Source organism: Delphinapterus leucas, chromosome 20, assembly GCF_059928025.1.
Source record: "Delphinapterus leucas isolate spDelLeu-1000000601 "Yukka" chromosome 20, BTC_Dleu_Yukka2, whole genome shotgun sequence".
In the NCBI taxonomy this organism is placed as follows: Eukaryota; Metazoa; Chordata; class Mammalia; order Artiodactyla; family Monodontidae; genus Delphinapterus; species Delphinapterus leucas.
The window spans coordinates 55,747,437-55,768,074 of record NC_143148.1 but is presented as its reverse complement, the minus strand read 5'-3'; the positions used below and the strand labels follow the sequence as shown (position 1 = coordinate 55,768,074).

At 43.2% G+C, this 20,638-nt stretch overlaps 1 protein-coding gene across 2 annotated transcripts in view; it reads right to left on the bottom strand.

Moving 5' to 3' along the window:
- The window catches only part of CDH13 (cadherin 13), a 749,080-nt gene that overhangs the window by 264,117 nt on the left and 464,325 nt on the right, over positions 1-20,638 (bottom strand). The window lies entirely within an intron of this gene.

The following is a 20,638-nucleotide window of genomic DNA, read 5'->3' as shown; positions in this document are numbered from 1 at the left end:
AAACAACAACAAAATCAACCAAACACAAATCTAACCAAGGAAGTGAGATGCTGCATGAAACAAAAATCATGAATGCTTTTGTCCTTGCACAACTAAAAACTCATTATAAAACCCTTACTGCCCCAACAGACAATGTGTATATTTGTCTCTATTCTCACAGTCTAGCACAGAGTTTGGCACCAAGTAGATGATCAATAAACACTTGCTGAACACATGAGTGAATAAATGAAGGAATGAATCATCTTCCGTAGGAGAAAGGTATTATTAAGCTGATAATGAGTAGCTAAATCATATTAATAATAAAACAGGAAACATAAAGTTACCTGATTTACTGGCATAGAACCAACTGTTGTGAGGTTGATAATAAGCATTAATTTTTAAGAAAATATTTCAAATACATTTTTTTCTCTAGTCTTGGGAGTAATCGTATTTTGGAACCTCGAGCTGGAATGTGTCTCCTCTCATACGATGGGGTGGTGGGGAGGGCATGTATCATCAGGACTCACTGGGTGGATGGGCCTCAATTTGGCACAAGTGGGGAATTGGAAGTATCAGCCCTGACACTCATGGATCCACAGGGATGAGCCAAGATTAAACGGAAGAGCAAAATCCCAGAGCTGCATCCAACTCACACACATACTAGATGCACTGAAAGCTTCCTTTTTAAATTCACACCAAACATAAAAATTTCAAGTTTGAAAATAAAAATTAGGGGGAGAGAAATCCAAAAATGGGCAGAAGACTTAAATAGACATTTCTCCAAAGAAGATATAAAGATTGCCAACAAACACATGAAAGGATGCTCAACATCACTAATCATTAGAGACACGCAAATCAAAACTACAATGAACTATCACCTCACACCGGTCAGAATGGCCATCATCAAAAAGTCTACAAACAATAAATGCTGGAGAGGGTGTGGAGAAAAGGGAACCCTCCTACACGATTGGTGGGAATGTAAAATGGTACAGCCACTATGCAGAACAGTATGAAGGTTGCTTAAAATACTAAAACTGGAACTACCATATGACCCAGCAATCTCACTACTGGGCATATACCCTGAGAAAACCATAATTCAAAAAGAGACATGTACACATTGTTCATTGCAGCACTATTTACAATAGCCAGGACATGGAAGCAACCTAAGTGTCCATCGACAGACGAATGGATAAAGAAGATGTGGCACACATATACAATGGAATATTACTCAGCCATAAAAAGAAATGAAATTGAGTTATTTGTAGTGAGGTGGATGGACCTAGAGTCTGTCATACAGAATGAAGTAAGTCAGAAAGAGGAAAACAAATACCGTATGCTAACACACACACACACACACACACACACACACACACACACACACATATATAGAATCTAAAAAAAAATTAAAAAATAGTTCTGAAGAAACTAGGGGCAGGACAGGCATAAAGACACAGATGTAGAGAATGGACTTGAGGACACAGGGATGGAGAAGGGTAAGCTGGGACAAAGTGAGAGAGTGGCATGGACATACATACACTACTAAATGTAAAATAGATGGCTAGTGGGAAGCAGCTGCATGGCACAGGGAGATCAGCTCAGTGCTTTGTGACCACCTAGAGGGGTGGGATAGGGAGGGTGGGAGGGAGATACAAGAGGGAGGAGATATAGGGATATACGTATACATATAGCTGATTCACTTTGTTATACAGCAGAAACTAACACAACATTGTAAAGCAATTATACTCCAATAAAGATGTTAAAAAAAAATTAGGGGGAGAGAAATGTAAATAAGACATGATTTTCCTCTGCTTTAGAAGCATGGGACGTCTTGAAGTTGCTGCTTCTCCAGGTGGGTTCCTGACCACCAGCATCAGTATCACCCGGGAGCTTGTTCGAGATGCAGCTTCTTAGGCTCCACCCAGATGTATGGAACCAGTAACTCTAGCAGCGGGGCTCAGCAATCCGGATTTTAAAAAGTCTTCCTGGTGATGCTGATGTACGCCAAGTTTAAGAAGTGCTGTAAGTCACACACTCTCCTTTTCAAACTTAATACAGAACTTGATTTTCAAAAAAAAAATTTTATTCAGTCAAGTAAGGTATAGCTGTATTTGGCACTCCAATAAAATATACAAAGCCTCTGTAATGGATCAGATACTACCCTCTACATAGATTCTCACAAGGATGTTATCAGGTAGAAAATTGTCCCTCTACCCATTTCACAGATGAGCAAAATACAGGGTCAGAGAGGCTGAGTCGTGTGTTGCCAGTCTAACTTCAGAGCCCATGTAATTCTGACTCAGAACATGCTCTGTGCCATTTACATCTCAGTCTTTGTTGTTTTTCAAAATTTTTATTTACTTATTTATTTTTGGCTGCGTTGGGTCTTCATTGCTGTGTGTGGGCTTTCTCTAGTTGCAGCGAGCGGGGGCTACTCTTCGCTGCGGTGCGCGGGCTTCTCATTGCGGTGGCTTCTCTTGTTGCGGAGCACAGGATCTAGGCACATGGGCTCAGTAGTTGTGGCACACGGGCTTAGTTGCTCCGCGGCATGTGGGATCTTCCCGGACCAGGGCTCGAACCTATGTCCCCTGCATTGGCAGGTGGATTCTTAACCACTGTGACACCAGGGAAGTCCCTACATCTCAGTCTTTGAAGAACAGAGCCCAAATGGCTAAGCGAGAACATCCAGGGTGTGAGGGTCTCACAGGTGGGTTTTGGGCATCATGCAACTTCCCTGCAGGAGCCACCAGGGATGCACACTTTGTCCACCTCCTGGCATAGCACCAATCACAGAGGGCTGTAGTCACATCTGCCTTCCCCATTTGCCTGCCCACTGAGATGGAGCTGGGGCGAGCTTGATCTCTGCCTCCCTAGTGATGAGCAGTGGGGGAAACCATCCATCTCTGTTCTGCTAGTGAAGACCAGTGATTCGGCACTGAATGCTCTTTCTTTCATTAGAGGTCCTCTCACAATAAAAAAAATAACAGCAGCCCCCATTTGTAGGGCACTTTCCATACACCAGGCTCCAGTCTGGTCTTCACTTTGCTTGCAGTGACTCACTCGTTAAAAGAACACTGTGAAGTTGGTTGAGCATTAATGTCCCCATTTGATGGACGAAGAAATCAAGGCCAAAATGATTTGTGCGAGATCACACAGCAAGTGAGTTGCAGAAGAGGGACCTGAGCCTGTCAGTCCTGCTCCAGAGCCTTGTCACCACCGGGATGATCAGCCAGCTCCATGTTCAGGTGGGGGATGATGTGAGAATTGGGTAGAGAACCAAAAAACTCTGAAGGGACAGGTGGTAGAAGTGAAATACCAAAGATTAGAAATCCAGGTTCGCGGTGACTAAAGGAGAGAATTACTTTCTGTTTTGATACATGAAGTGATATTTGCAGAGCAAGCACCTTACCAAAAAGTCAACAATTCCTGCTCAGCATCAGAGCTGTACCTGGGGATGTGGCAAAGTTGTGAGCCGGCAGTACAGGCGTGAGGGCAGGGGCTTAGTGATTCTCGTCTGTCGGTCGCTTTTCCCTCGGTGCCATCAGATCTTTACAATTAACCTCATCATTTGCTTTTATTGACTATCCTCTCATCTTGGGTCTCAAAAAACCATCTAGGGCCCCTATCCTTGTGGGCTTGGCATTCTAAGACGACACATCATAGATCGTTAGAGATCACTGTAGAAATGAACTACATCGTGGCTGGTTGGTTTTGTCCCGAGGAATGTAGTACGTCTGAGATGTAGGTGAATGTGGAAGCTGCAGCCTGCAGAGCCCGCGCACTTTGCCCTGATCTATTCCTGATGCTGTGAAATGAACCCAGTCTTCTGGCTCGAGGGCTGCCGGGTGCGACTCAGTACCCAGGAGCGGGCGTGCTCCTGTTCCTTCACCCTTCGTTCCTCCGTCGAGCCTCCTCAGTCTCCACTTGAGGAATCCTCTATTCTTTGTATGCTGCTCTTTGCAAAGTCTCCAATAACCTGTAAGTCAGCAAGCCCTGGGATGTTTCTAGGCTCTCCTTCATGTCTTCACTGCCTCAGCAGCACTGAACCAATGCAACCCCGGCCTTCTGAAGACTCCTTCCTCTGTTCCCTCCCCCCCCCCCAAGCTCATCTTCTCCAGCTGGACCTTCATTCAGGTCGTACTCTTCACTCCACCACTTCTCTGAGAAAAACTGCCATTTTTATAGATAATGATGATGGCGAGGAGGAGAACGATAATAGCAATTGCAGTTAAGGTTCACTGAATGTTCACCAGGGGCCGGCACTTGTTTCATGCTGACCCACAAAACACTCATCACAGGTCCATGGAAAGGCACTCTTACCCTGCCGCCTTGACACAGGGGGAAAGTGAAGCTCAGAGATGTTGAATAACTTGTGCAAGGACACACAGCTAGAGAAGAGCAGGCCAGGAATCTGGGACTCTGTAGGCTGCACTTTAACTGTTATGCACAGACCTGCTGAACCCCTTCTCCACTCTTGGCGCTCCTCCCAGCTGGATGGCAGAATCCTGGATCCTGGCATTTGCACGTCTAACTAACATTAAGGTATCCCCACACCTACCTCCTTCCCCCCCCCTTTAACTGCAAATGAGCCTTTCCTTACTGACTTCTCTATATATCAGTGATGCCACAATTCCCTCGTAGCTTGGCTTGGGCCTTGGCATTAAAAAAACCCAAACTTTAACCCACTTAACTCCATTATCACCTACACAGAGTCAGGCGGCCCTCTTCCTAATATTTTCCCTTGGAAGTATCTGTAGACCAACTCATGTCAGTGTCTGTGAGCCAAAGGGCTTTTGCAAACTCTCAAGTGCAGCCTTCCTCATTTCAAATGAGCAAACTGGGGTCCAGAGAGGTGGGTTCAGAGAACAAAGAGTGAATCAAATTGAAGGCTAGAATTTGGATCAGCACAGCTTTATTTGGGAGCTTCTTGAGAGACGGAAATGGTCTGACGCGTATTTGTACACTGCTCAAGGCCCACTACAGTGCCTGGCACACAGTATGTGTAACTGACTTTTAAAAATCGTCTACTTCCGACTTTATATTCCTGCTTCTATTATTCTTTTCACATCGCACACTTGGTTTATTGCAGTAATCTGCCTGTTTTCACACTCTTCTTCCTGTACACAGACATGAGACTCATCTTCTTAAAGCTCTAATTTCATCTGAACCTCCTTGGCTCCAACACTTTCAATGGTGTTTATGTGCCCATTGGATGAGCTTTTCCACAGTCCTGCTCCTGCTTCTTCCATCTAACTTCTTAATAACACAATTTTTTTAGGGGAGGTGGTTTGGTGGTGGTGGTGGTGGATTTGTTTTCTTGAAAACATTTCCTTACTTCTTAACCCCTTCAATGCAGGTACGCTGCCAGCAGGTGGCAGTAATGTATCACTAGAGTTAGTATTGAGAACTGGCCAAAAGCCCAAACAGCATAGCTTCAAGACTTATGGTAGGATTTTGTTACATTAACTCCTTAATGAAATCATCATGGAATTTGTTCAAGTTGCCCAGATGTTCCTTTCTCAGCAACTCCTCTATGCGGCTGACTAGACAACAGAAGTCTACTGAACTTTGTTTAAATCAATTAAAGGGTAGACCTCTCTGTCTGGAGCTCCTGTTTCTTTCATTAGCACCAGAAAGAGAAGATATAGAGAATAGACCAGAATAACTTCAGAGTTAAATGGTGCTATATATCCCTGTGTGGGTTTTCTTCCATTGTTCAGAAGAAAGAACCTCGTTACTCTGCTAATTTTCATTTTCTGACCCTCCTTTTTCTCTCTGAGGCTGGGAATAATTTAAATTATTTTGTAAAACCAGAGGAATGGGGCTCCGAATGGTGAAAACTGATCTCAGTAAGCAACTTCCATTAAAAAAGGCTCAGCTGACCTACCTCTGCCTAAGTACCTGTTTCTAAATTTAATTGATGTACATCCTTGTGTATTTTTATCCCTAATAAAATATCTGGGGTGAGTAGGAAGGGGATAATTCCTTGCAAAACTTGAAGTTGCATTTTTGCATCCACAGGCACAGGTATTGTGAACTGTCTGATGCTTGAGTTCATTTGCAGGAATCATGTCTCTGCCACTTCAGTGTTTCCCCAGGTACCTACATCAGGGAAGACTAGGAACTCTGAGTTATATTTCTAGACTTCACATTCCTCCCTGCCTTCCTTTCTGACCAAATTTTGAAATGTTTATGATAGCTTCTAACTGTGAAGTTTAGAAATCTCAACCATTCACTTTTACTCAGCCAAGTGATGAAGGCATCCATTCTGAATTCTAAAGGCAAAAGGCAAAAGGACAGAGAGAGGAAAAACATGATTATCTTTATCTCCAACAAAAATGTGTGAGGAGAAATTAAAGCTAAGTGTGAAACTCTTTGACACCTTTGTGGAATGTTAATGCAGCTGGGGAGGCTATCAGTCTGGAATCCTGACTTCTTCATTTCTGCAACCAGGTGATAAAGCCACCTCCTTAATGACACAGAAGTGTGGACAAATTGAGGCCACGTGTGCAAATAGCAGGATCTGATGTTCTTGGCCAGAAATTCATCTTGGGGAAAACTTAGAAAGCCTTTCTGAAGTAACTTTTCTTTCTTCTGTATAAGAATGACTCAACTCGGTGAAAATGATGCAGTTATTAACCTTGTAAAAATTATTTAACCTCTCTCAACCTCAGTTTCTTAATCTGCAAAATGGGAACACTCTTACCCACCTGTGAGTGTTGTGTGGGAATTAAATGAGAAAGTAGGAGCTGGCATGGAAGGGATATTGTGAATGAAACAGAAATTAATTTGGTGGACAGAGATTCAAACTGGTTCTAGCACACTCCAACAAAGATCTACTACTTGAAGCATTGCATTTCAGCTCTATCCTTATTATTACTGAAAACATTGACGAGGGCATGGATGAGGACCATGAAAGTTCCCTGGGCACGGTCACACTGTCAGGGGCTCTTCACAAGGGAGATGGCACAGACAGGTGGGTAAGAGCATGAATCTGGTGCCCTATGGCCCGGTTGTGAATCCTGGCTTGGCCACACAACACCTGGGCAAACTTGGACAAGCTCCTTAACCTCTGGGTCAAGAGTTTTAAAAATATTTCCAGGTGTTTCTAATGCACAGAAAAATTTAAGAGCATTGTCTTAGGGCAAGTTCCTTAGTGTCTTTAAGTCTCAGTTTCACCATCTATAAAATGGGAAAATCACCGCATGTAATGTACTTCACATGATGGTGCAGAAGATTAAATGAAGTAATGAATATTCAGTGCTCAGTGTATTACTTGGTACGTAGCAAGGGCTCAGTAAATGTAAGTCCCTACTATCATTTTCTTCATCATGATCATGGGATTATCACTACATTCTTGTCACCATCACCGTCATTGTCGTCACATCAGCAGCAACACTGTAACTAATTACTATTCGTGTCTGTACCACTGTCATCCTCACCATGATCATCATTATGATCAAGGTCATTGTTGTCGCCACTGTCGTCACCATCTGCCTCCACGGGAGTTGCACTGATTCCTGTAGGGAGCCCCAGAGTACTTGGTACTCAACACAATAATCTTGAATTCTTATTTCTTTTTTCCACCCTTTGGGAAAAGTGAGGTACTAGCAATTGATAAAAATTCTTTATGAGCAAAAAAGTAGATTTCACTCTGTTCAGGCCAAAAATGTATAAGTTAAACTTCTTCATAACGTTGTACATGCACTGAAAACATGCTACTAATGATGGTCATGCCCGCAGGTCCAGTGCTCCACACTTGCTCTAAAAGTTAACCCACTCGGGTCCTGCACCTGTTTTGTAAGGGGCTACCGATGCCTTTCTCAGAGGTGTGGACTACTCAGGGCTAAAGCAGTGTAAATGCAGCTAGAGCTCCATCAGCCATGCTGAGCATCACTGTAGGAGTAGGTCACCCATTATAGCAAATTCTCAGCTTCCGATGAATTCCTTTTTGCAATTGACATGGAAAGTGATAAGTATTTTTTGAGCTATTTTTCAGTTGTGAGCTTCAGTCTGCTGAGGTGGAATATGTAGATCAGGGCCTGAACAGCTGTAGCACTCCAGAGTGGCTGGTATCTTGGTGGGCTTTATTTTAAAGTCTCTGACAGTTCAATCTCACTAAATAATGCAGCTGTTTAGGAAAAGCCATACGGTCTTAAAATAAGTCCCTGAAGGTCAAGAATATAGGTTGAAATTTTATTTTTTGGTGAACAGCATTTGACAAAATAACAGCAATGTCCCTTGTAATATCTCTTCCTTTACACCTTTGAATGAAAGTACCAAGCACACATCACTGGATGTTCATTTATAAACATTCTACATCTTCTCCATGCATTTCTGGCAGGGTATTAAGGTAACATTCTGATTTCACTGTGCCCAATGAACTTAAGGATTCTAAAGAACGATTTCAAAATGCAGCTCTAACTTGAGGTGTCACTGATTATTTGGAAAGCTCTTTGTTACATCTAGCCCAGGAAAAAACAAGCCTCACATCATGGAAAAGCTAAAGCATTGACTTCAAAAGACTGTAAAGAAAAGGGGGAGAAATGCCATGTAAAAGTTTTTCAGGACAAAGCTGAATCCCGCTCATCCAACATTGGTCTCTTCAAGGTGGCATGAGATTCAGGAGCAAAGCATTTGCGTCCGGAAAGATGCTGGCCAACGGTTTCTCTGTGCCCCTTGAAGACGGAGGTTTGGGCAGAGTCACCAGATTGGCAGCTTTGAAATAGCTGCTCATGGAAGTGGAAGACAAGGCGTGAAAGTCTTTGGGGAGATCTCATCCCAACTCACGTAGAATCCTATACTCTTTGAGGCTGTTGGGCTACTTCAAATACCTTCATGTCCCATTTTATAGACGAGGCAACTGAGGCCCAGAGAGAATAAATGATGTGGGTCCGTTAATGCACTCAATTAGTAACAAACCCAGAGTTAGGATGCTGGTAGCAGTGGGGCATGGGGAGGACACACATCAGAGCTGGACTGTGTATTCCTCCAACCTGGCTGACAGGTACAGGTATAGACATTTTTGTTGTGTACAAAAAACATCTGGCTTCCAGACTTTGATCCAACCCTTACTGTATGACCTAGGCCAAATCCTTTAAATCCTCTCAATTCCATCCTCCTTATATATAAAACCCCATTACTAATCCCCACTTCATAAGGATGTTGCATCAATAAAATCCTATATTTAAAAATACTCAGAACAAAGCCTTGTATATAGTAGTACTCAACAAGGGCTCATGAATTGATTCATCCCCTCTGATGTCCTAAAACATTTTTTCTTGGACTAGGGTATGGGGCCCATCACTGCAGGGAACCTAGCTTTTCCAGAGCTGAGTCATTGTAAATTCTACTTGGAGTGTCCCAGTGGGCACACCCATACTTTTTAGACCCTGCTTCCATTTTGGTTCAGGAAAATTCAGGCGTTTAACCCCTCACAGCACCTTGGTGGCAGCTGTGACCGTCAGGAGTCATATCGGGAAAAGCATGAGCTTAGCTTAGGGCCACTCATAGAAGATGCCTCACTGTAAAGAACAGCATGCAAAATTGACAAACTTTTCTCATATGTCACAACTTATTCATGTTCCTATATGAAAAGTTAGAAAATATCAGTGACCAAAAAGTAAGAAATAAAAACCACTCATAATTCCACTGATCAGTGAAAGTCATCATTAATATTTCGATAGGAACATACATTTTATATAGATTAACAAAGTGGTCCTTAAGTTCTGTAGCTTACTTTTTGTCAATGTTGAATGTGGAGTTTTCCCCAAGTAATTAAATAGTTATCTTTTAAATGGATACATAATATTCCATCATTCACATACCCAAAGTATTGAACAACTGGTAGAACGTATTTACCAACCAATCAGAATGGGGAGAAACAGCTGGTAGAACCATAAGGGTAAACCAGATGATCACTGGCCATGGTTGTACTATAACCAGTTTCTTATTAGAAATCTTTCACTTTTATTTTTTTAAAACATGTTCTGGTCATAGCAACACTTTTCTGATGAAAGTGCAGACAGTTATGAGGTTGAATTCCTAGAAGTGTAATGTGTGTGTCAAAGGATAAACAGAGGTTTGGGATGCTGGCCGAGGACAGGCTTTTCAGGATATCCGCCTCCAGGATGGTCATGGTCATGGGCTCGTGTTTCCTCCCTTGGGAGACACGCCCAAATGGACAATTAAGAAAGGCTAAAAAATAGTAGTGCTGGAAGGGCACCAGGACTCCCCTCCTCCCCATCTGACTCCTGACTGTTCCGCGTAGGAGGAACTTCTAGCTACAGAGACCCCCTCCCCCCACTATAGTGAATCCTCATTTGCACAGTGCTTGGGGGCACTAGGATGGAGGAATGTTCTGGGGCTCTGGCCTCTGCTTTGGTGCCGCTACTAACTAAACGATATGTGGGCAAGTCACTTCGTCTGTCCTGGTCAGAGTTGAGTCTCTTACATGTAAAGGAGGTGACTGGGCCAGACCAGTGATCTGTTCCCTTTTGGTGTCATCAGCCTAAGAGTCTCTAATTCTATGTCCCCACTTTCTAACGCTACTGCATTTTAACAATGAGAGCTTTCTTCCACTTTTCATGTACCACCTCTCCCCTCCCTCTACAGTACCCACAACAATCCAGTCTCCACCTGCACAGGGACCAAGGCAACTTTTTAAAAAATGTAAATATCTAGTGATTTCTCCTTACTCTGAGATAAAAGCCAGACTTTCTGCCACGGCCTGCACAGACTCGCACGGTCTTAAACCTGCCCACCTCTCCAGCCCCATTCTCTCCTTTGGGCGCTATCTTGGCAGAAAAGCCACACTCATTTTCAAGCTCATTCCCACTTCCGAGCATTTGAAATCCTGCTGCTTCTGCCTGGCATCCTCTTCCCCCAAGAACTTCCCTTGGCAAAGCTCCTTTGGGTCTCAGCCTCTGAAATGGCTCTTCCTTTGCCTGGAACACGTGTCCCCTGAGTCCAGGTGAGACCAGTTTCTTCTTGCCTTTGAGGTCTCCACTCAGATGTCGCTTCCTTGGAGGGCACTGACCACAGTGATTCAAGTTGCCCTCCTCTTCGGTCATTCTCAACCATGCTATATTATTTTCTTCTTTGCATTCAGCACATCATCATGTTTTGCTGAGCTGTTATATTTTTTATAGAATATAAACTGTCAGGAAGTGGACACCGGGGGTTGACAACACTCACGAAACGCTTGTTGAATGGATGTGGGGAGGAACGGAAAAGGGGCCACTGACAGCGAGGAGCCAGCCTGGCACCAGTAGCTGGAAGTTGGTGTTTTCTTGTTGGACACAAACAACTTCGCAGAACGTCAACATCAGACAAGACCACTACGTGACCACAGCGGACCAGGACAGGAACAGACCACTCTGTAATCAAGTCTGAGCTCAGACAGACCTGAGCATTCTCCAAGCCACCCCCTTCCGGGCTCAGAAGAGTGACAGCTGCTTCTTTGCTGACTACAGCTGTGGCCTCGCCCTGGTCCACCCACCTGTACAGAGATGTAGGTTCCCAGCCATAGAATTACCTCTGCTTCCCAAGAGCATCCAACTCAGAGTAATGCTCCACTTTTATGAACTTTCCCCCAAGGCAGCTAACGTGAGCTCCAATTCTATAAGTCTTCCCTCCCACCCTCTTACAAGGATGCCCACCGTTCCCCGTGGTATGTTCTCCCTCCTTGTAATGAGCAACAAATCCAACTTGCTTAACTACAGGTGTGTTCCTGTTGGCCTCTGGCATTGAAAGGCAATGACAGTGGAAAACTCAACAAATAATAGCTTCTCTTTCTTGACTAACTGCTACGTGCTGGACACTGCTGTTTCCAATACAACAGCCTTGGAATGTAGATATTACTATTACTATTCTGATTTAAAAGTTGAGGACATTGAGGTCAAATTGGATAAGTACCTTCCCAAGGTCACACAGCTATTGCGGGCGGGACCTGCAGTTTGAACTGTACCTTCCTGACTTCAAATCTTGTATATTTTCTCATTATTATAGTGTTTCCTTTTTCTCCTTTTCCTTTAGAAGCTATGGCAGGTGCTGTATGCCGGTAATGAGGATATGCATGATAAATGTGCTCCCTCTACTAGTTTGTCCATTTGAAATGATTAACATTCCTATTGGTTTCAGCCCTCTGAATTTTTGCATTTTAGATTTCTGCTCTTACAACGTCACTGCCACAGAAAGTTTCTGGGACAATCTCAGACATACAGAATATGTTCAGCATCAGAAGAAATATTTTAAGACAATCACTCCGCCATTTGGGCGAGTACAACTGTGAGATGGAGAAAATATTTAAAAACATGGATTTGTAAGAAAGGTAGTTCTCCATTTGCATTTTAGTAGGACAGAGTTCATTAGCTTTCTGTATTTTGTGTTCTAGCTCTTTAAATAATGTCTCCTGCGTTTTGTGTTTGAAATCTGACTGATGAATGAATTTAACAGTTTCCCTAGAAATTAAAACTCAAGGTTGGTGGTAAATGAAAGAAATATATATGTATACGTGCATGTATACATATAAGGACTGAACAGATCATGATTGAGAGTCAACGGTGAACCCAGCCCTGGGCTGGGTGTGTTCATTGATGCCACCTTAAATACATTCCGTTCCGATGCTTGAATTCCTAAATGAACTCACAGCAAGATAAGATGTCAGCGATATAGACCTGACGTCATTAGGTCCAGGCAGCGTTCGGTACCTTCAGTCCCCCTCCATCCTATGATCTGAAATTTCCACCAGCTGGAAATCACTGCTGGAGTTGGGTTGATGGACCTTGGTAAATATCACAGACCAAACGTTTCAGTCTCATCTGATTCTGGAAAAGCCTTTAGGACAAGTCCCTGATGCTCCCCTGTAGGAAGCCTGATACAGCCACCCAGGCGCTCTGATTTGGGAACACGCCTCTTGAGCCACCACAGGGTTTTCATCAGAACAGTGGCCTGAACAGGTTTCTGCCTTTGAAGCCGCTCTATCTGCAGCGGGAGCGTGGGATGGAGTGGGGGAGGCGGGCTGCAGAGAGGCTGGGGACGGGCACCACGGGAGTAGCCGGGAGGATGGAGAGATGGGAGCGTAGGAGAGGCATCAAGGAGCAGATGTGAGAGGGCTTGGGCATTGACTGGCTATCTTGGAGCAAGAAAATGCATTTATATTAGAATGAATACTCTTTATTTGCTTTTTACCTTAAGTTGAATCCCAAGAGGACTCATGTAGCACTTGTCCTTCTGTGACTAGCTAATATCGCTTAGCATGATGTCATCCATGTTGCTGCATATGGCAGGATTTCCTTTTTCTTAAGGCAAAATAATACTCCACTGTATGTATAAACCACATTTTCTTTATCCATTCATCCATCTATGGACATTTAGTGCTGATCTATTACATAGAGTGGATCTGGGGTAAGTGGGAAAAGGGGCAATCAAGGATGCCCAACTTTTTTCTGGCTTGGGTGGCATACTGGAAAAATCATAAAGATAGGTAGGTCACTGGGTGAAGCCTTTATTTTATTAATCAAATTTGTATTTGATTAATACAAGCTTAACAAGCTGAACATGCTGCCTGTTCTAAGTGCTTTATGGATATCAATTCATTTAATACTTATTATATCCCCATGAGGTAGGGACTATTATTATCTCATCCAACAGGTGAAGAAACTGAGGCACAAAGGTGTCTAATAACTTGCCCAAGGTACACAGTCAGTAAATGAGAGTTGGCTTCCAGAGTCTGTGCTCTTAAACCATTACACCTTACAGCATCTTCTTGAGGCCAAGGTCAGGATCTAATGTTCATGAACGCCCATCTACTGGTGAGAAAGGAATGGGACCCAGCATACCTCAAGGACAGCCAAGGGAAAGTTCATTTTATTGTTTTCACTTTGATTTAATTTGGCCCCAAGCACAACAATCAGGAAACAGTTTCATCATCCTAGTCTCTTACATTAAAAAAAAAAGAAAAAATATGGTGAGTTTCTGATGGAGGCTCTGATGGAGTTTCAAACGTAATTATTTTAGGCCTGTTTATCCATAAAGAGCCCTACCAATGGAGCATGATGATTTATCTCTATGGATTAAATGTCACAATGGAGGAACTGTGGTCTAAATCATACATTCACAGCAGACCTTGAGAGACTCTGAAGGTCTCCCAGCTGCACACATAGAAGTTGACCAAAATTTTCTTTTTATCATCATGTAACTGAAATTACACATGGAATACATTACTCAGAGAGAATCACTGATGATATGCTTTAAATGATAGGCATTTAAAGGCACCAAATTTTTTCAGAGATCCTACTTTATCAGTCCAGGTAAGTCTAAGAGATTCACTATCTGACTGATGCCCTCATGCCAGTTTGAAAAAAATCACAAAGGCTTCTGAGCCAAAGAAAATAGCTGAGTATTTGGGCATGTTACTATTCATTGTTCAATGCTTTTTTCTTTAGGATAATAAACACTACACGTGGTACCTCACTATAAACTCCAATATGGAGGAACATGTGCAGTGAGACTGCCCCAGAATACAATAACCAATGAAATGGAATTTCAGACCAAGAGCATTTGTTACATTCTTCCTTAAATTTTTTATCTGGCAATAGGCCCTTCAGTAATCTCTAGAGCAGGGCTTCTCAACCTTGGCCCTACTGACATTTGGGGCCAGATGACTCTTTGCGGTGGGAGCCATCCTGTGCACTGTAGGATACCTCTACCCATGAGATGTCACTAGCACACCCCAGTTGTGACAACCCCAAATGCCTCCAGACATTGTCAAATGTCCCTTGGGGAGGGTGTGCAAGATCACTCCAAAATAAAACCACTACTCTAGAATATTACTATGCAGTGGGATTGGCTATGAAAACCTATTCAGTAAAGAATTGTTATTGGGGTCTATGAGACCACATGTTTATTTATTAAACAGCTATTTATTGAGTGCTTGTTAAATGCCAGCTAAGGTGAAAGGCTTGGAGGAAACAGCAGTGGGCAAAATATAGTGAACAAGGGCTATAGCTTAATAATGGGGTAAATGCTGATTTGATTTCTTTGCTATCTCTTATAGATAGATTTGTAACTATTTAAAAGAAAAAACCCACTAAAACAAAGTGTAATACTTTGCAAGCAGCTTATTCACAGTAGTTTGAACGCTCTTCATTAGATAGTGTAGAAGAGTTGATCTCTTCCATACACCTTCCACCCCATATACATAACACAAATATAATAAATGTATTTATCACACACACACCCTTCTCAACAGACAGTTGAGCTGTGACAAGGAACCTCTAAAGAAAACACAGACGTTTATTTCTCTCATGTAGAAGTCTGTATGTAAGCAGTCCTGAGCTGGGGTGGGGCCCTTTAATCTTGGAGGTGTTCAGACTCTTATTTCCTTGCTCTGCCACATGGACCCTCTATTCCCTAGATGGCTGCTTACGGGTTCATCTTCTTGCCCACATTTTACCCAGCAGGAAGGAAAACAGGGATCGAAGAAGAATGACAAGGGATAAGCACCAGCATTTTACAAAGGGAGATCCCTGGAGGCAGCCACGTGGCCCAATGGCCCAAAGCTAGCCATATGGCTACATGTAGCCACAAGGGAGGCTGGGAAATGTAGTCTTTACTCTGGGCGGACATGTGCTCAAGGATCTTTCTATTCCTATGGAGGAAGAGGAGAACAGATTGGAAGACAAGGAGCAATGTCAACCGCAGTCACCCAGAGGCATTTTTCCTTCCTCCATTTTCTCCTCTCCATTGACATATATCAACTACATTGAAGTTTTAAATAATTAATATAATACCACTTCTTTATAAAAACACCAGACGCTCTTGATCAGAAATTCCTTTTCATTTGATACGTTGGTAAGTGTTTAACAACCAGCTCTCCTCGGGGTAGGGGGTGGCAGCGGGGAGACACAACCTGATTTCTAAGTTTGCCAATTTTTGTGGTGTAAATACTCTCACTATGGCCAATCGATTTCAAGCTACCAAAATCTCTGAAGGTGGTGTTGGGAAGCAACATACTCAATTGGCTCTCACAATCAAGGTGGCTCAAGCTGGTACAAGCTGACTTCACCACAACTTTGCTTATGAGGAAACACTCAACACAGTGTCTGGTACAAAGTAAACTCTCAGTTGTTTATTTTATTAAAGAATTAAAAATATATGACATGCACTCACATCCCATTCATTCCCCATATATTTATTGAGTGCTTACTATGTGCCAGGCCTGGCACTAGCCACTTAATGGGGGACAAAATAGACAAGATTCCTACCTCACACAGTATAGCTTGCAGTGTGATGAGGAAGACAGGCAACAACCAGTGACAACAGGAAATGTAGGAGGACAAAAGTGGTAAGTGTGGAGAGAGGGAGTCACAGAGGGGCTTGGCCTCACTTAGGGGCACAGCCACATTTTATAAGCTGAGCTGAGTCTGGAGGCTGAGGAAGAGTCACCTAGACCTAGATGTGAGGTTCAGGGAACAGCATGTCAGCAGAGAGAATGGTATTAACAAAGACCCCAGGATGGGGTAGGAAGAGCATGGCATGTTCAAGGAAGGCCAGGGTGGGGTGCAGGGGGCATGCAGGAGTGGAATGAGGTGGGGTAAAAAGAGAAAGCAAGGGTGGATCACGTCAGAGTTAGACAGTGGTTTATCTTTCAGAAGCCACAAGGAGCTTTGAAGGTTTTGAAGGCAGTGCCATGATATCAGTGTTTGGGAAAAAGATCACTCTACCTGCACCAATAAGGACACATTAAATGGGGCTTAACAGATGCAGGTGTGTCAGGTGTAATAAGGCTCTTAGAATGATTCAAGATAGAAATGATGGCATACCCTTGGCTAGAGTGGTGGCAGTAGACACAGAGAGAAATAGACACATTTCAGACATATTAAGGGGTGATATCAACAAGGCTGGGGCACGGGTAGGCTCTGGGGGAAACACAGGAAAGGACTGTATCTACAATTACTAAGTGCTTTCTTACTTTGGACCCTGGATGGATGCTGGGTCTTTTATTGAGTTTAGGATGGAGGGAGTGGAGGAGAGATTCTAAGTTAGATTTTGAGCATGTGCACTGGAATCATTTCGTCTGTTGATGATCCTTGAGGAAAGTACCCCCATCATACCAGTGGAGAAGTAAGTTCAGAGCCAGTACCACACAGCTACTGAAAGGCATGGTTGGGACTCAAACACAGGTCTTATGATGAAAAACCCTATGGTTTTTCCACAATGTAACACAAACTGCATCTAACAGGGTCCATCTTAAACCTGTGGCAGAATGAATTTAGTTACTGGAAAATCGTCATTAACCTGAGCTGCAAGGTGGGACCTCAGCTTATGTACAAACAAGACTGGGCTATTAACGGTGCCCCTTCAAATTGCTTTGAACAATTTCTTCTGCACTGGACTAACGAGCCCTACGCTGCACTTCTGGGAAACCTCTCACCTTGTAAAATAAAGTCCATCTGATCGTGCTCTGAATACTGACCTTGCTACAATGAAAAGAAAAATAAGCAATAGAAAAGATTGATTTCCCTTCACCCCACGCAAAGAAAATACTTTTCAATGAGCCTCTAAGTGTAATTCATATTTTTTGATTGAGTGTGTTTTGCACTGAGGAAAAAAAAATAATCATTGAGAACTATTACCAATACCACGATGCCGAGTAATAAGGGCATTTAAAAGACACTCTCATCTCCTGCATGGTTCCTGCATAAACAAGTGTAACATGACATGACAGTGGCTAATGGCATATTCAAGGAATCTACATCAGCCTAAGTTTCCCTCATTTGTCACCAGGTCAACATGGCTGGATGTGGGAAGGCCCCCCTTCTCTAGTGCCAGGCTAATGAATCTTCTAGTGGCGGTGCTCCTGAGTCAAAGATTTTTAGGAGAAATCACACCTGGTCCACGAGCTAATGAAAATGGAAGTGAGGAACTGCTTCCCATCACAGACAATGAAGACAACTGCCTTTGGTAAAATTAGCAGGTGCATGAAGAGAACCATTCACGATCTTACTTACACTGGGTCAGTGTAGTTTGTCATGTATTTTCACATCATGAATTCTGTTACATGGAATAGAAGTCCCTATTTATATGGAAGTTGAGTTACACGTCACAGTTTTTTTTTTTTTTTCTGCTGACTCAATGGACCCACTTGACAAGCTTAAAGAGAAAGTAGGATAAGTTCTATTTCCCCCATTTTACAGGTAAGGAAAGTGAGGCTCCAAGATACTGGGTAACCAACTGATCACCACACCCAAAGGAATAACGCAGGGCAACTCCCTCCTGGTCCTAACATTCTTCCCACGAGTAAGTTCCAGGAGTGCAGAGACTTGGTTTTGCTCCTTAGTATCTGGCGCACAGTAGGTGCTTAATAAATATTGCTGCTGGCTTCTTTGTGCCTCTCCTTCCCGGAGGCACGGTGCCATAGAGAGGCAAGGGAACTGGAAAGCAGAATACCAAGACTTCCCCTGAGAGCGTGGATAAGTAATATAACCTCTTTCGCCCTTGGTTTCTTTTCTGCAAAATGAAAATAATCCAGTCCTAACTATGCAGAGGAGCCACAAGGATCAAGTCAAACAGAGCGGTGAGAGCTTCCTTCAAACAGCACACATTGAAGGTGTCATGGTTATTTTTAAAGTAAGGAAAATACTCCCCAAGACCTGTTTGCTCTTCTTGATCAGATATGCGGCCTCCAAGGCTGTGTGCAAGAGGCAGCTGCAGAGACCCAGCCGTCTGTGTCATGCAACTTTACATTCCAGAACTTTCCTGGGGGCCTTCGGAGCAGCTCATGACATTCATATGTGCCTCAGAGTCTTCTATACCTTTTTTTTACCCACAGTCAGAGAGACACGTGGTGGCCTCTGTGGGTCAGAGCCCTCCTGGACTTCAGTCTAAAGGTTTCCCTTAAAGCTCCATTTTTACCACTATATTTACAGCAGCTGTGATCAAGGTGGTGGGGTGGGGCGATGAATCCTCCTTCACTGTTCTCTATACCATGGGAAAATATCCCAAGTGTAGGACCACAATCTGCCATCTGCCGGTCATTCCACTTGGGACACATTTCCTAACGTTTCTCAGCCTCAGTTTCCTCATCTGTGATTAGGAACCAGCATGGCACAGGACTGAATGGTAGGATGCAATGTGAGTGCTGAGTTCTGGGCCTGGAATAGCTCTAACAATGACTGCAGCATGTGCATCTGTCATATCCCAGCAGCTCATTCTGACAATTCATTCTCACTTATTCAACATACACGACAGCCTGGTGGATAAGACAGAGCTCCATATGACTGGGATCCCCGTTCGCTTTCCCTGTTCGCTTCCAAGCTGTGTTCATTGTGAATCATAAATTTCCAACTGAGCAACTGGATTATACTCACAAATGACCATTTCTCAGCGATCCTGGCACTAGCACAGCCTGAGTGACTATTCCCTGAGGTCTGGGTGATTGGAGAGCTTCCCAGTTGGTATTCCTGCTTCTACTCTTGCCTCTTTCTTCAGTCTGTCTCTCAACATAGTGGCCAAAAGGATCATGTTAAACCATAGGTTAGATCATGTCCCTCCTCTGTTCAAAAGCTTCCAGTGGTTCCCCGTGTCACTCAGACTACATCCAAAGTTCACACAATGACCTACAAAGACCTCCATGGTTTATACACCTCTGCCCTACTTCCTCTCTGCTGTTATCTCCTGCTATGGTGCTTGGATGGATAATGAAAGCCATAAAGAGACAGGACCAACATGGTCCAAAGAACTCTAAAGAACTCTAACCCACGCTTGCCTTGTGACAGCTTAGTTGATTCAATCAACCCAACTAAGTAACAAGTGAAAGAACTGGTGTTTAGATTGAAGTAGACAAGAGGTGCATGATAAACTACTCCCACCCCCCCCCAAATATCTGGAATATGGAAGGGGAAGCCACTAAGTAGAAATACGACTACTGGATAGGAATATAGGAATTTCACATCAATGCTGACAAAGAATCTTCTTACAACTTCATTTGACAATGAATGGAATGAATTTTCTTTCAAGAGAGAGTAAATTCTCCACCATTGGAAATATTCAAGCAGAGGCTGGAAATTTATGAGATAGAGAAGCATGGTTTCAAACATCAGAAGGCAGATGTGATGAGACTATATTTAATATCCCCTTTAATTCAGAGAGTCTACTATTTGTAATATTGAAGAAAAGAGGGAAAATAAATAAGAACCAACTGCTTTAGCTTCAACAATTGTAAAGCAATTAAAAGTCAACAGAGAGTGCATGTCATAGTGGAATACTGAAAAGGTATTTTACAGGAGGATCTCTGCTTGGGCCAAGTGACTGAAGCAAAATACTAACTCCTTGGAAACATAAGCGAAAATTGGCCCCGCTCTTCTTGGCATTCTGAGGAGGAACTGAGGTGGGGCACAGTGAAAGGCTTGAGACCACGGACCAGTGGAAATGTAACCGATGGCCAATCCTAACTGAGGAAAAGGGAGTTGTTCTAATTATCAAATAACATACTAGGTTGTTGGACAGGAAATCTAGTCATATACTTTTATTTCCCTCGGGCTCTTTTCTCTTTATTTTGGATCATCTTTGGTGCTGTGTGGATGTGTGTGTGTGCGTGCATGCATGCGCACATGTTTCTCTATTGTCTTTTAGTGTATAATCCAACGGGTTCATTCCA